The sequence below is a fragment of the Micropterus dolomieu genome, linkage group LG02, assembly GCF_021292245.1.
Source record: "Micropterus dolomieu isolate WLL.071019.BEF.003 ecotype Adirondacks linkage group LG02, ASM2129224v1, whole genome shotgun sequence".
NCBI lineage: Eukaryota > Metazoa > Chordata > Actinopteri > Centrarchiformes > Centrarchidae > Micropterus > Micropterus dolomieu.
The window spans coordinates 24,419,029-24,435,195 of NC_060151.1; the positions used below are offsets into that span (position 1 = coordinate 24,419,029).

A 16,167-nucleotide genomic window follows, 5' to 3' on the forward strand; every position below is an offset into this window, starting at 1 on the left:
CAAAGTGCTTTAACAAGTGTAAAGAAAATAATACCCAAGAGACAATAATACAAAAACAATACAAGATAAAAGCATGAAAACATTGAAAAGACTAAAATACAGATAAATATAAAATTAGTAAAATACAATAAAATAAAAGGGATAAAATAAAGTCAAATAAGATCGGGAAAGGCTCTCCTATAAAAGTATGTTTTAAGAAGGGACTTCACTGACTCAGCCGACCTGATTTCCTCGGGCAGGCTGTTCCAGAGCCTCGGGGCCCTGACAGCAAACGCTCTGTCCCCTTTAGTTTTCAGTCGAGACTCTGGAACAGACAACAGACCTCTGCCCGAGGATCTCAAGGTACGTGCTGGTGCGTATGGGACTAAAAGTTCAGAAATATAACAAGGCGAGAGGCCATGAAGAGCTTTAAAAGTGATCAATAGAATTTTAAAGTGAATTCTAAAACATACTGGGAGGCAGTGTAATGAAGCTAAAATAGGAGTAATGTGGTCATATTTCTTTGTTCTGGTTAAAAGCCTGGCAGCTGAGTTCTGGACAGTCTGGAGTCGATCAATAGATTTTTGGCTTAAACAGGTGAAAAGGCTGTTGCAATAATCCAGGCGTGATGAGATGAAGGCGTGTAAAATGGTCTCGGTGTCCTTAAAAGTTAACATAGATCGAATTTTAGCTATATTTCTAAGTTGATAAAAGCATAAGTGATTGTGAGTCAGTGTCACCTGTTTTGGTGCAAATGAAAGTGACACCAGTTGCACTGGAGGGGCAACAACAAGACCCCTAAAAAGAAATTGTCAAGAGTTGGTTGGGGACCCAAACGCAGGACGCCAGAGCAGAGCAGGTTCAGTTCAAATGTTTTATTAGAACCAAAAACAAGCACACTTGCAAGCAGTGGCTGAGTCCGAACAAATCTAAAGAAAGCAAAGTAAAACAATAATCCACAAACAGGCTAGGAAGACAGGAACATGAGGCAGAGACAAACACTGGTCACAGAGCATCAACAAGCTACAATAATCCGACACAGACTGAACAGAAAACAGGCATTAAGTACTAGGGCTAACAGCAGGGAGGGAGTCAACAGGGGAAAAGCATAAGGGACTAATCAGAAACAGGAACAAGCTAGACACAAACACAAGACACTGGCTATTTCTCAATACTGAGTTCGCCAAGTTCGGACTTTTGTACTTTAAAGCTCGGACTTGGCAAATTCGAGTACAAAATCCCAGGAATGGGAGCATGTAGTCATTCATTCAGCAATTAGAACCGCAGCAGACTTGACAGCCGGGGCCAGACCCGTTAGCGGGTGGGACCTCACATCGTAGCAATATTTTAAATCAGCTCTGTCTTGAGAAATAAACCACATATTTGGAGTTTGACTTAAACAACTATATTCCTGCATAAAAAAAAACTCTTAAAACACAAGAACAGCAGTATTCTCAGTTACAGTTGTGAGTTTTCTCGTCAGACATATCCGCTTTTTGGGAGGGAAATGCATTCTGGGATATCTGGCTATCCAAAGTCCACACAAGTCACCACCGATGCAGGCTCGGTAAAACAGGCGGAGAGAGAACACATCTGGGTATTTGACTGTACTTTGCTAGATGCAGACTTTTGAATTGGAATAGTACTTTGGCTGTGACTGTTGACGTTTCACAAGTCCACAAATACAGACTAGAACGCAGATTGAGCAACTGACTACTAAAAATAAACCATAAAGTAAAGAATGCAGACCAGGACAGAAGTAACACAATACCACAAAAGCATGCATAACAGACAAAACCTAAACGAGAACACAGAACTAGAAAACACAGGCAGGAATTGAAACACAACATAACAGGTCAAGACTGAACAGAAATAACTGAACAGGGCTGAACATGCAAATAAACATAACAAGGCAGAACAGAGGAAACAAGACATGTAATAAAACCCTAAACTACGTAAACAGACTGAAACGAGATTCATGAACAGACTGACATCAAACAGGCAGAGGTACATAAACTAACCCCGGGCAGACTGAACACAAGACAACAGACTGAAAACCAAAACACAACGGATCACATAACAGATACAGAACTGACCAATAAACAAAACCCGCAGAGAACTAAACCACCCAGAGAAGACAGGCAGACTGCATATTAAGTATGAAATAAACATCAGATAATAACAGAATAAAACAAGAACAAAGGCAAGCACAGATCAAAACCAAGCATGACAGGAAACAGTATGAACAAGAACACAAAACCCAAGATAATTGACTAAAACAGGAAAAACAAAAACATGAACATAAAACCAAAATCCTAACAGCAATGGTTTTGCACGTGGTGGTCACATACTCTCTCCTTAATCTTACTGGCTGATTGTTCTCTAGTTTTGCATTTTAATAGCGTCACTACTGGTAGCATGAGGATGTACCTGCAGCCCATTCAGTTTGTATAAGTAGTCCAGCTCCTCCAGGACGGCACAGCCAAACATTAGCAACACTGGTAACCTTTTTTGAGAGGATGCAAAGATCTCGTTGTTTTTTTTACCTGAATTTTGTGTAATTGTGCTCCTGCTTCTTCCAGGTGTGAGAGTAAATCCCTTTTACTTTGTTAATGACTTCCCTGTGACACACACACACACACACACACAAATTAACACACGGTCAAGTGTGTGATCCCTGCAGCACTGACGTGGCTTGTTCTGATGAAAGCATAAACGAGAAAGGTAATAAGGACAAGCAGTGACAGTGTTTGCTCTTACCTGCAGCCTTTACAGAGGTCAAAGGGCCGAGGCGTGCTTTTCTTTCGGAGAGGCGGTTTGTGAGTTTCGACAGTGCTGTTGAGAGAAAAAGAGAGACAGGACAGGTGAGTAAAATGCTAATGTCAGAGATAATAAATATATCTGGTTCTAAGCCCTCAGTTTTCTTGGCATTTAAGAGTAAAATCCTGTTCTAAATGTGCTGTTTGATTCCATGCACATATTAATAACACAAAGCAATCTTAATTATGTCACCATGTAACAAATAACCTGACCTGATGTCAGCTATGCAGTTCAGTATGAAGATCTGTCTGCATACAATAGACACAAGTCAAGCAAAGTTCTGTATTAAAGGGATCTCCCATTGACCTATTTGGGCAAAGCAGTGGTATATCTTGCTGCTTCATACACCATAAATGAACAACCAGTGTACAAACTCACTTGTGTACTTTCTGTGGTGTGTGGTAATTGTAAAATTATGTATTTTCTTCTAAGTTTCCTAAAGGATTTTTAAAAATTTAATCCATTTGGTGTCTTGTAATGTGTGGTCCTGCCTGATCCCCCGTCTTCACAAACACTTACTTTGTGTGCACGTGTAGGACTAATAATCCACAACCCATGACAGATTGTTAGTAAATGTGTGAGTGCATGAGAACAGAACGTGAGTGTGGCTAGCAGGTGAAGTTAACAGTAGATTTAGGTAGGGGACAACTCTTGAAGTGTCTTTGATGATCACTCTCCTCTGTTTGGGGACTCTGCTGACCACTCATCTGGCATGTATGACAGCCAGTAAGTATGTTCTCATGCACCAAATTTCTCCACTAGTATCTTTTCTCTTAGTACTTACACTGCTTTTTGTCTTTTGAGTACATTGCAGAGATGCATTCATACATACCTGGGCAAAAGAAAAGTCAGCCTCTTTTTCCTCAACACTATAGTCATTTCACAATAGCCACACTAATCCGTGTATGGTTCGTTCTTTGATTATTCCGTTTCAAAACCAAATCAGAAAAAAAAAATACAAAAAAAAGTCCTTGTTTTTTCTGTTTTAAAACTAAAACGGAAAAATGGAAAACGGTAAACAAAAAAAGACAAGTCAAAAGTCAAGTTGTATCACATCTCATATCAACTGTGGCAAATATGATTGTAGAAGTGAGCACTATATTATAGCCACATACGAAAAAATAAATTAAAAACGTAGGCTACTTGTTTTGCAAGATCGTGTCAAGCTGGGTTCAAACTCACTAGAGCAAAAACAATTCCTTGTTGTGGCGCATTGCTTTGCCTATGAGCCACTCACACACTAAATTCTATAATTTCTAGTTTACGTAGCGTCAAGGAAACATTTTGTTTTGGGCTGATCTGAAGCAGCTGGTTACCTGAGCAATCTAAGAAAATACCCAAATATGTTGAGGGTCTATATGATGAGGGTTTTTTTCTTGAGGCTACAGCCAGGGTGTGAACTATGGGAGAGCCTCTTAAGACATAAGCTCCCCTGAAAATATGGTTCTTCTGAGGCGTTCCTGTTCCTGTCCCAGTTGCTAGTGAGTTACAAACTGAATGTTGAGCCTCCTGTTAACTAAAAACCCATTTATGCAGGGAAACAGGTGTGGACCCAAATGCAGACACTAAACAAAGCTGGATCAGTTTGCAGGTTTATTAGAATACTAACTTACTTAGATGATCAAACAAAAGGCAAGGTAGTCCAAACTCAGGAGTAAAGTCCAACAAAGGCAAAATACAGAGCCCAGACACGGGTTAATTCCAACCAATAATCCAGATAACAGAGCACAAGGTGGAACACTCAACATACAAAGATAATTGAATACAACTGAGGCTAATATATACACGGGCACAATACACAGACAAGCAGGCAGGGCAATTAAACACAGGTGAGACATATTAAGAATCAAAGTAGACAGGAAACAAAGCTAGGCAAAAACACCAATCACCAAAATTACAAAATAAAACAGGAAGTAAAGCTACATACAATACACAAAGCTACATATATCTAAATACAACAAAAAAAACAAGGAAGCAATGATTAACTAACAAAACTTAAACAAGAACACAGAGGCAATGTGTAAAACAGAAATGGACATTTAACAAAATAACAGAAAAACACCACACTCAAATCCAAGGTCCTGACACATGGCAGAAACTTAATGCATTTAGGCATGTAGACTTGGTTGCTGAAGTTTAAACTGAGCATCAAAAAGGGGATTTAAGTGACTTTGAACGTGGCATGGTTGTTGGTGCCAGACGGTCAGACTGGTCTGACTATTTCAGAAACTGCTGATCTACTGGGATTTTCCCACAGAATCATCTATAGGGTTTACAGAGAATGGTCCAAAAAAGAGAAAATGTCTAGTGAGCAGCAGTTGTGTGGACGAAAATGTCTTGTCAATGTCAGAGGTCAGAAACGTTGCCTGGTTTGATGAGTCTCGATTTCAGCTGCGACATTCAGATGATGGGGTGAGAATTTGGCGTAAACAACATGAAAACATGAATTCATCCTGCTTTGTATCAACGGTTCAGACTGGTGGTAGTGGTGTAATAGTGTAACAGGAGAACAATAGAGAAAGACCAACTTGATCCATCCTCTCGTCTTCCATGAGCTGCATCAGAAGATGGGACATCTTGGAATGGAGAGAACAATGAGCCTCATCAGAGACAGATTTTTCTGGCTGAGGATACATATAGATGTTGAACATTTCGTCACCAAGAAATGTGAGTGCATCACGAAGAAAAAGCCACAGAGACAAATGATAGCCCCACTTGAATCTATAAAGACCACTTACACATTTGAGAAGTTGTCCATCAATTTCCTCCACCTGGAGACCTGTAAACAGGGATTTGAGTGCATCCTGCTTGTAATGGACCACTTCACCCAATTTGCACAGGCCTACCCAACTAAAAAAAAAAAAGAGGCCAAGACTGTTGCTGTTAAACTATTTAACGACTTCATCCTCTGAATTGGCTGTCCAGGTAAAATCCACCATGACAGGATAAAGGAGTTTCACAAGAGGTTCCAGAAGTTCAACAGGACCCTGCTGAGTATGTTGAGGACCCTGACAGAGGAATAGAAGGCAGACTGGAAGACCTTTGTGCCTAAAGTTGTTCATGCAAGTCAGAGGCAACTGGCTATTCCCCCCGTTTCCTCCTTTTTGGCAGATCACCCAGGCTCCCCAAAGACCTCTTGTTCAACCTCGGTGTCAGCGACAAACATGAAGGACACGAGGACTATGTGGCAAACTGGCAAAGTAGAATGAGAGTCATGGTCCTGGTCAGAAACTTGTCTGAGCGTGGAGGACCTGGAAAACTCAGGCCATCTTCATTGCTCAACTTCCACCTGAGACCCCTGCCCCTGGATCCCTTCCCCACCTACCTGCTCCTGAAACCCTACACCCGACCCAACAGTGGAGTTGGAGGGACACACAAGGGAGGCACAGGTTCAGCAACACCAGTTGTTTACTGAAGTTGGAGACAGTGTCATGTCACCCTCAGTCCACCTGTACTCACAAATGGTGTTAAAGAAGTAACACATTTACAGTAATGTACTGCTTTTTGCTGTAACGCAGTAATATAAGACATTACTAATAAAATGTCGATAATATTATACAGTTACAATCTCAGTAACACATGTTACAACACATTTTAACCCAAAATTAAGTGGTGTTTTGTTTTTTGGATTATTCACTGCGAAACATTTTGGCACCAGAAAAAAAAAAGTCTGATCCACTTTTTGGAAACATCCAGGATGCTAAGCCAACTACATCTGTCAAAAGCTTCACCTTTGCCAAAGCAAGAGAAAAGTTGAAACCAATAGGAAGCACTTTTGCAACAACTGTAACACTTGTAGAAACACCGAAACAAGAAGAAATTATGACAAATGGAATGAAAAATGTGTCTGCCACTAAGTTCCTGTTTGTTCTGTGACAGAAGTGGTCACACATCGGAGTGGTATCCCTGTGACATCACAGGGAAAACACCGGTGGAAAAACACTGAGCTGCAGCACACCTCTCCTCTCCCTTCCAAACACTAGCTACCCTCCAGGCAGCCAATGGACATAAAGTTGAAAAGAGGAGCTGCAGCAATGTGCTGGACTGATAACTCAACAATGCTGAAATATATCAACAACAAAACCAAACCTTTCCGAACATTTGTAGCAAACAGGATCTCTTTTGTAAGGGATGCTACTGATGTATCACAGTGGAAATATGTTACCACAAAGGAAAATCCGGCAGATGAAGCCTCTTGGGGGCTAACAGCAAACTGCTAGAGGGGCTAACAGAACTACAGCAGAGGCAAAGCTGTTGTAAGCACGTACAGACCTGTTGAAAATCTTAAAGGTGTCATATGTCAGGAGATATTTTAAAATGTGGGGGAGAGCTTGGCACATAGGATATTTGTAGGTAATTGCTCAGTTACTTGTGTGTAATTTTATAGTTATTAATTATTATTTGTAAGTTTTATGTTTACGGGCCCAGTAGCGTGAGGTAGTAACAACGGCCCCAGTGCATGGGCCATTGAGCTCCACAGTTACACACACTGACACACACACTGCGTTCATGTCTATAAGGGAACCCTATATTGGCAAATGTGTGTGCATTGTTTCCTTATTGTTCACGGTTTAACAACTGATAAGATAATATGCAGTAGATACACAACCTCTGTTTCTTTCCATATTAACATTAAATTGAATTGATGTGCTTCTCTTCAACACAGGCACATGCTGCGGCTGTGGCTGTGTTGCAGCCCGGAAGCAGGAAAGTGTCCACAGTTACACACACTGACACACACACTGCGTTCATGTCTATAAGGGAACCCTATATTGGCAAATGTGTGTGCGTTGTTTCCTTATTGTTCACGGTTTAACAACTGATAAGATAATATGCAGTAGATACACAACCTCTGTTTCTTTCCATATTAACATTAAATTGAATTGATGTGCTTCTCTTCAACACAGGCACATGCTGCGGCTGTGGCTGTGTTGCAGCCCGGAAGCAGGAAAGTGTCCACAGTTACACACACTGACACACACACTGCGTTCATGTCTATAAGGGAACCCTATATTGGCAAATGTGTGTGCGTTGTTTCCTTATTGTTCACGGTTTAACAACTGATAAGATAATATGCAGTAGATACACAACCTCTGTTTCTTTCCATATTAACATTAAATTGAATTGATGTGCTTCTCTTCAACACAGGCACATGCTGCGGCTGTGGCTGTGTTGCAGCCCGGAAGCAGGAAAGTGTCCACAGTTACACACACTGACACACACACTGCGTTCATGTCTATAAGGGAACCCTATATTGGCAAATGTGTGTGCGTTGTTTCCTTATTGTTCACGGTTTAACAACTGATAAGATAATATGCAGTAGATACACAACCTCTGTTTCTTTCCATATTAACATTAAATTGAATTGATGTGCTTCTCTTCAACACAGGCACATGCTGCGGCTGTGGCTGTGTTGCCGCCCGGAAGCAGGAAAGTGTCCATCATATGATGGATTTTAGAGTCGGACTGTGTCACCTAGACTATTGTTTTTGCAAAGTACAGAAGTCAAAGAGAAAGTTATAAGGATCATGACCAACGCTGTCATTGTCAAAATCCTGAAATGTCACTACAAACAGCTGTGTGCAAGAGGTGTCCACTGTGCTGATATGATGCAGACTTTTTCGGGCATTTTCAGTAGCCCACAATAACCTCCCGATCAGGGCAACCGCATTCCTGCCCCCTACCCTTTCAAAGAGCGCAGGACAGCTATGGTGGCTGACACAGCACAAAAGGTCTCTTCTTACACAGCAGAGAGTGGCCAGTCAAGAATTTAGGTTTCTTTATGTATATTTATTAAGGAATTATATGTAATTAATTATTTAGTAAAACTATATGTTATTGTGACTTGGCCACTGACAGATAACATGGAAAATGTAAGCAAAGAGTATGAAACACCGTTTCTGCATCACAGTCGATTATGAACCACATACAGTAAGAGAAAGTTTATACAAATATTTACAAGGGAAACACATTAATTCTCTCTGTGAGTATGGAACCTTGCTAAAACTGCCCACCAACAATAATATCTGGCCCGTGGTCAGATTATGGTTCTTTGATAGCAGTAAAATATGGGATTAATATCCTGCCTTGATTCAAAACTGATAATAAAGTTCTGAAAGGTTGAAACTAAGTGTTTGAAAACTCAAAATATTACAAAATTGTTTTTGCAAGATCAAAAACTAAGATTTGCAAGCCTGCAAAATGTAAAGAAATAAAATAATCTGTGTAAACATTATGTTCTTTTTGAGTTTTCCTTCTTCAGAACAATTTTTCAGAGTTTCAAATTTGTCAGTGTTCTCCCAGCGTATTAGTTTGTTTTCCAGGTTTGAAACCTTGTAAATGGTGATCTGAAAACTGGTGCGTAAATGTGTGAAAAATTTTTTTGAAAATCTGAAAATTGAGGTTCAAAAGGGTGAAACTCTATTACATTACATTTGCACTCCTATTGCAGACTATTTTTTCAGAACTGAGTTTAAAAAACACCCACTTTGCGGAGATACGCCTACACAGTTGCGAGCTTGCGACTCACTTGATTTGTGGCAGCGTTGTCACGCAGCTCTGCTCTGAAACTCTGAAACTCAGACTGAGTGAAAATGAAGCTTCGCAACCTCACAACTTAAAAAAAAGGCCTGCAGGCAGGGCCTTCTGCTCTTGGCCAATGCTTGGCTGTCTGCTGAAGTAAAGTCCAATCACAAGTCATATTTACTGGATAGAGGGATTGACAGACTGCTCCACCAATGACAGACGCGGACAGGATACGTGTTCAGAAAGCACGGCTCCCTGGACGGGCTGGCTGTCTCCGTCCAAGAGGTGCATGGATGTGGAAAAGAAATCTGCAACGGGTAGTAGCTCGGGGCAATTTGTTCATCAGCACAATGTCACCCGTGGTGTTGTGTCGGGAGATGCAGTAACTGAACCAGCGGTGAGTAAGAAATTGTATAAATGACATGTAATTTATTAAGCTATTAGGAGAGGAAAAGTCCGCTAGCCGTTAGGCTAATTTATGCTGTGTAAAATGCAGGCTGAACTTACAGTAAACTATCAATGGAGACTATCAACCACACAAATCTCGACAGTTATTAAGCCAAAATGTATGCTTTGTTAAATGTGACTATTCTATTAAACCACGTTTTATGTGTGGTAGTGGAGTCGTTTTAAAGTTGACTTTACTGTAGTTAACCAGTAACAACTATCTGTGTTGTTGTCTTTTCTTTTATGGCCTAAAGCACTGAAGACAAGGCAGCATGCTGTCATCATCACTCACCAACAAACTAATACGCTGGGAGAACACAGACAAATTTGAAACTCAGAAAATTGTTCTGAAGAAGGAAAACTCAGAAAAAATAGTCTGCAATAGGAGTGCAAATGTAATGTAATAGAGTTTCACCCTTTTGAACCTCAATTTTCAGAGTTTCAAAAAAAATTTTCACACATTTACGCACCAGTTTTCAGATCACCATTTACAAGGTTTCAATGCTGAAGGACTTTGGGCTTTTTCACTTTGCAAACCTGTTACATGCACAAATAAGAGATAATAATAATCTTTATTTGTAGAGCACTTTTCAAAAACAAGTTACAAAGTGCTTTAACAAGTGTAAAGATATAGCTTAATAAAGGAGAGGGAAAAAGCCAAAAAGCATACCACCTCTTTAAAACTACTGACTGACACCACGGCAAAGAGGGATATGCACATTTGAGGGTATTTACCTCGTGATCTCCCAGCAGTTGCAGTGATAGGTGGCAAGCTGTGTGTCTACCATTGCATGATGAACACAGTTGTATTTTTACCATGTAACCGACAAAGTCCTGCTCGTAACCTGGCGGGGTCCGCTCCCATCACAGGCCCCTGTACAGAACGTGCCCTGGTGCGGATGCACTGTCTGCACTGTCTATACCTACGCCCCTACGGACACCCCATTCAATTTTTTACAGTGCTGTTTGGAGTTAAAATATCACACAATCACCCACAATCAGCTGTGGGCTTGATGCGTTCATCAGTTGGCAGTTAACACAAGAACAAGCAAAACCACTGAGGACCAGCCAATTCACTACTTTGCATTTTATTTATCCTTGAGTCAGCTCAAGGGGTGACATGCATGGAATTATTTGCAAATCTGACAACCTTTTTTGAGTGGATGTGAAGATGTCATGTCTTACATGTTTACAATTGTCCTCTTGCTAATGCTTTTTTACTTTGTCGATGACCTCCCTGTCACACACATACACTTTTTCACACACACTTGATCTGATGAAAGAATAAACAAAACAACGTAATATAAGGAGAAGCAGTGACAGTGTTTGCTCTCACCTGTAGCCTTCACAGAGGTCAGAGGGCCGAGGGGTGCTTTTATTTTGAGGAAGCAGCTTGTGAGGTTTCACATTGCTGTTGAGAGAACAAGAGAGAGACAGGACATGCGAGTAAACTGCTAATGCCAGACATAAAAAAAAACCCATCCATTTGGCTCTAAGACCTCGATTTTTCTTGGCATTTAAGAAGAAAATCCTGTTTTAAATGTGCTGTATTTGAGCTCATGCACATATTAACTGTTAAAGATATGATGTAGTTTGTATGATGCTTTGGCAATATTGTTGTTACACATTCATGCCAATAAAGCTAATTTTGAATTGAACTGAATTGATATTTCTTAACCTGCGATGGACTGGCGACCTGTCCAGGGTGTACCCCGCCTTTCGCCCGATGTAAGCTGGGATTGGCTCCAGCCCCCTGGCGAACCTGCACGCAGGATAAGCGGTTGACAATGGATGGATGGATGGATGGATGGATGATATTTCTTAAGGGACTTTATTGATGTAACAGGGATAGGTAAGACAGGTCTAGCTTAGAGTCATTAGGTTACCCCACAAGTGTGTGTTCACTGACCTTCCAGCTCTAATTATTTCCCTCATGTAACTGTTCATGTTACATGGAGACAACTGGAGACAACAGTGAGACTGATTAAGGAGAAACAGTAGCTCAGGCGTCAGGCTAGCAGATATCGGTGTTCTCCAGGAATCCTACAAAAATGTTTACAAGAACTCACTGGCTCGACAGATTAGAGTACAACTCATGACTGTAGGAGATTCCAATATGGCACAGCATTGGAGTCTATACATCAGATCGATGTTCTGTTCTAGGTTAAGGCCATCTAAAGATGACCAAAGAGGGAAACTTACAGGAACTAGGCAACGAAAGGGACCAAAAGATGTTACCCTTTAGATTTAGTGTTGGCATTGCTTGTGTACGCGTTGGATGCTGAAACAAGTTTAATTAAACTTTGCTATGTAAAACTTCAATAGTCTCTGAAAACCTTCTTCCTCGCACCTGACAGCTGGCTCACAATATTTCCTCAACATTAATTACATAAAGCAATCTTAATTATGCAACCATCTCACACGTTAATGCTTTTATGTTGTCAACTATGCGGTTCAGGATAAAGATCTGTCTGCATGAATTACAACACTAGTCAGTGACCAGGCAATGTTCTGCATTGAGGGATCTCCCATTGACCTATTGGGGCAAAGCAGTGGGATATCTGGCTGCTTCACACGCCATAAATGAACAACCAGTGTACAAACTCACCAATGTAATGTCTGTGGTGTGTGGTATGTGTTGCTTCTACAATTTGCTTCTTCTTTTGAATTTCCTCAAATAGATACTAGCAACAACATGGCACCATTTTAACATCATTAAAGGTGAGCATCAAGTTCTTAATAATGGATAATAATGTCAGTTATCTTGCATTGAATAAGCGATGCTTTCCAAATTTTATTTTCCAAATTTCTCTATTAGTATCTTTACTCTTGAGTATGTAGCATTGTGAGATGAATCATGATATTAGTATCATGATTACAGATACAAATGGTGCCTTATGAGATGTATTCACACATACCTGGGTAAAAAAGCAAAAGCAAAATCCGCCTCTTTTTCTCAACACTAAAGTCATTTCACACTAACCTCACTGCCTCACTGCATTTTGTTTTTTGACAGGAGGATGACATAAGTGGAAAAGAAGTGGGGAAAGAGTGCAGAAAAAGTGAAAAGATTTGGAATTGGAAATTTGAACAGAATCAATATCATCTGCAATAACAGTATCTTCTAACACTCTTTTCTTGTAGTTTTGTCAAACTATGTTCTACAGGTGATTGGGAAAGGTAATTACATACTTACTGGTCGTCGTATTTGTGCCAGATAAGAGTGATCAGCAGGCTCCCCAAACAGAGGAGAATGATCACCAAACAAAAAAGTAACTTCAAGAGTCCCCTCACTTGCCAACTGATGAACGCATCAAGCCCTCAACTTACTTGAAAGTTATCTCACATTGAAGAGAGACATTTTAAATGCATTTGTTCTAGGTGCTGGAGTTGGTGCAGTTGCCCTAATCCTTAAGAGATTACTATTATTTCTGTGTGGGATGTGCACATTTCGGTTTACTGGTGTATGCGTGATGATGACAGGAATAGAAGTCTTTGGAACAGCGCTGGGAGCAGACAGCTTTACATGCCAGCAGGTGGAGACAGTTATTTGTGGCAGTGAGGCAGAGATCTGTTCAGTGACCGGTGGTGTGTCCAGGTGTGCTGCATGAATAATTAGTCATTCACGTAAGTCATGTGTGGACCGCACCACATGCTGTATGTGAGCAGCTAACATTTCTCCTCGCCTCTCGCCTTGTTATATTTCTGAACTTTTAGTCCCATACACACCAGCACGTACCTTGAGATCCTCAGGCAGAGGTCTGTTGTCTGTTCCTGAGTCTTGACTGAAAACTAAAGGGGACAGAGCGTTTGCTGTCAGGGCCCCGAGGCTCTGGAACAGCCTGCCTGAGGAAATCAGGTCAGCTGAGTCAGTGAACTCTTTTAAGTCCCTTCTTAAAACGTACTTTTATAGGAGAGCCTTTCCCGATCTTATTTGACTTTATTTTATCCCTTTTATTCTATTCTATTTTACTAATTTTATATTTATCTTAAACATGTATTTTATTCTTTTCTTTTCTTTATCTTGTATTGTTTCTGTATTATTGTTTTTTGGGTATTATTGTCTTTACAATTGTTAAAGCAGTTTGTAACTTGTTTTTGAAAAGTGCTCTACAAATAAAGATAATTATTATTATTATTTCTGTGCCCCGTTTGTTTGGGTGAAGTCTGTCTGTCTTAAAAAGAGACACTTTGCCAGAAAATATTAAAGTTTTAGACATAACACACACCGTGAGCCCTGCAAGGAGTCTACTGAAGCAGCCAGCACCGCTACATACAGTGGGAATGGGACCAGAGATAAAAACGGACTTTCCACACTGCTTTAAAAAGTTAAGAAGACGGTTAAAATCTGATTTTGTCAGCTCAGATTGCTGAAGAGCAGTGTCATTTGTTTCCACGTGGACTATCACTCTTGTGATGGAGGACGGGAGCGACGGCATCAGGTCCTGGAGTTTTTTTAAAATGTCAGCTGTGGTGGCACCGGGGAAGCAGTGAGTGGTAGCGTTAAAGAAACGGATGTTTCTGGTTATGGAGTCACCAATTATCAGTGTGGTTGTGGAGAAAAGAGGACGAGGAGATTCCGGTTGTGTGGTTCCAGAGCAGGACTGAGCAGAATCTGCATCAACACTGCGTGCGGACTGAGGATGGAGTGTGTGAGCTGCCGAGTGTTGTGTTGAAGAAGCAGTAACAGACCTGAGAGAAGGGCTACCCGACGGTGAAGGGTAGAGACGGCCTCCTTCAGGATCCTACGTCGGGAAGCGAAGGACTTTGACCTGGATGACGGCCGCCGATCAGGCCCAGTGGCAGACCGGCGGCCCAGCTGATCACCGTTTGCCGCCACTGCGGGAGATGTAGCCGGTGGAGGAGATGCAACAATGTCGGCAGGCATTGCGCTAAGACAAACAATCTGTTTGGCTTGTACTGAAGCCACATCCATAAAGCCAGTCAGCAGGGAATATTTCTCTTTGAGTTCCTCTGAAAGTCGTCGGATGTCTTCCATAAGGTCTAAGCAATCTCCATAAGCAATCTTTTTGTTCGCTTTCTTAAGGAGTGTGCAGTCCTCATGGGGCAGAGTTATCTCGGCCTGCATAGTCACCGGAGCTTTGTTGTGGTCAGTAGCGTTGATGGTGTTTTTACGGTCATCTAGCTTAAAATCCATGTCGGATGACTAAAATCCTTAACCCATGTAAAACTTAAGTTAAAAACTTAAGTTAAATAAAAAGGATATAAACAATGTAACGAAAAAGTGTGGATTAAAACTGGATAAGAGTTCGGTTTAAGACGGAGCTTCTGACAGGTAGCTACAGACGCCAACGGATGCGCAGAGTACAGATTACGTCAGCGATCTTGTGACTTCAATTAGGTATCTAGAATAACCAGCAATAGTAAACTATGCCCTAAGTATTTTTCTGCCCTGTTACATGTTGCACACTTGGACACAAAAGGGACTTCCAGGCGTGCATAAGTTTAAAATAACTCCTTTACTTTCTTTCTCTGTGAATACAGAAACACAAGCACATCAGCAGAACGTTGTCTCTAGCAGGCTGTTTACGTTTACTGACTAACCCGAAGGACCCCACACGCTGCCCCAAGTGCCTGTGTGAGCCTTACTCATTATACCCATAAATTCACCTACTGAAATATAACAGTTGTTATTGCACAAGAACATATACATCAGATTACTAAAGCAAAATCAAAACAATTAAAATAGTAGATTAGAATGGGGGGATGCCTACTGCCATGTGTCCATCAACATGCCCAACAGAGTCCATTAACAAGACCAACATCACCTTGGTTCCCACATACACATCCTGTACACAGTGGTTGCATATGACTGCATATTTTGGCCTTTAAAGGGGCAATATGTAGTTTTCAGCTGCCACTATCGTTGCGGTTTTAAGACTGCAACCAGGTGTGTGCTCCTACCCATGCATGCAACTCATGAGCAAGCATAATCCGAAAACACAACTATTTTCATACAGAGATCCCATAAAAAATGCGGAAACACCGGCATGCTGACTGAGGCCCTGTATGTTTTATTTCTACTGTGCCCTCAGGTCACCTGCAGATTTGGAGTTTTTCATAGCCCTGTACTTCTCGCCAATATACACTGATTGGACCATGCTGGCTGGCCTGGATTACAAACACCATGTCCACAGTCCAGCCAGGAGAAAAGCTGATGACACAGTTCAGTATGTTGCATTATGAGTACTCCTATGGATTTTAATCAATACATATAAGTGATGAGTCAAAAAATTTTAAACAGTATGAGGAATACAGATAGACGGTGCTGATTTATTTTTTTGATTGCATTTTATGTGGAAATGCTAACTGCTCTATAAGAGAATAATGTCAGGTATTACAAACTTTTCACTAAGCTGATCCTCCTTTCTGTAT

The 16,167-nt window shown here is 41.0% G+C and overlaps 1 protein-coding gene across 8 annotated transcripts in view; it reads right to left on the bottom strand.

Moving 5' to 3' along the window:
* The window catches only part of LOC123964490 (alpha-2,8-sialyltransferase 8E-like), a 42,708-nt gene extending 27,934 nt beyond the window's left edge, over positions 1 to 14,774 (bottom strand). For 2 of the 8 annotated variants that reach the window (XM_046041440.1, XM_046041441.1), the window contains exons 1-3: positions 4,413 to 5,045; positions 2,740 to 2,814; positions 2,526 to 2,600 (exon numbers count right to left, since the gene is read on the bottom strand). The gene's annotated coding sequence lies outside the window, so the exon portion shown is untranslated. Of the gene's footprint in view, positions 1 to 2,525; positions 2,601 to 2,739; positions 2,815 to 3,631; positions 3,741 to 4,408; positions 5,046 to 11,107; positions 11,183 to 11,449; positions 11,488 to 14,463 lie in introns of those variants that run through there. The other 6 variants (XM_046041442.1, XM_046041443.1, XM_046041444.1 and 3 more) reach the window with 6 other exon arrangements.
* Positions 14,775 to 16,167: the final 1,393 nt, after the last annotated feature.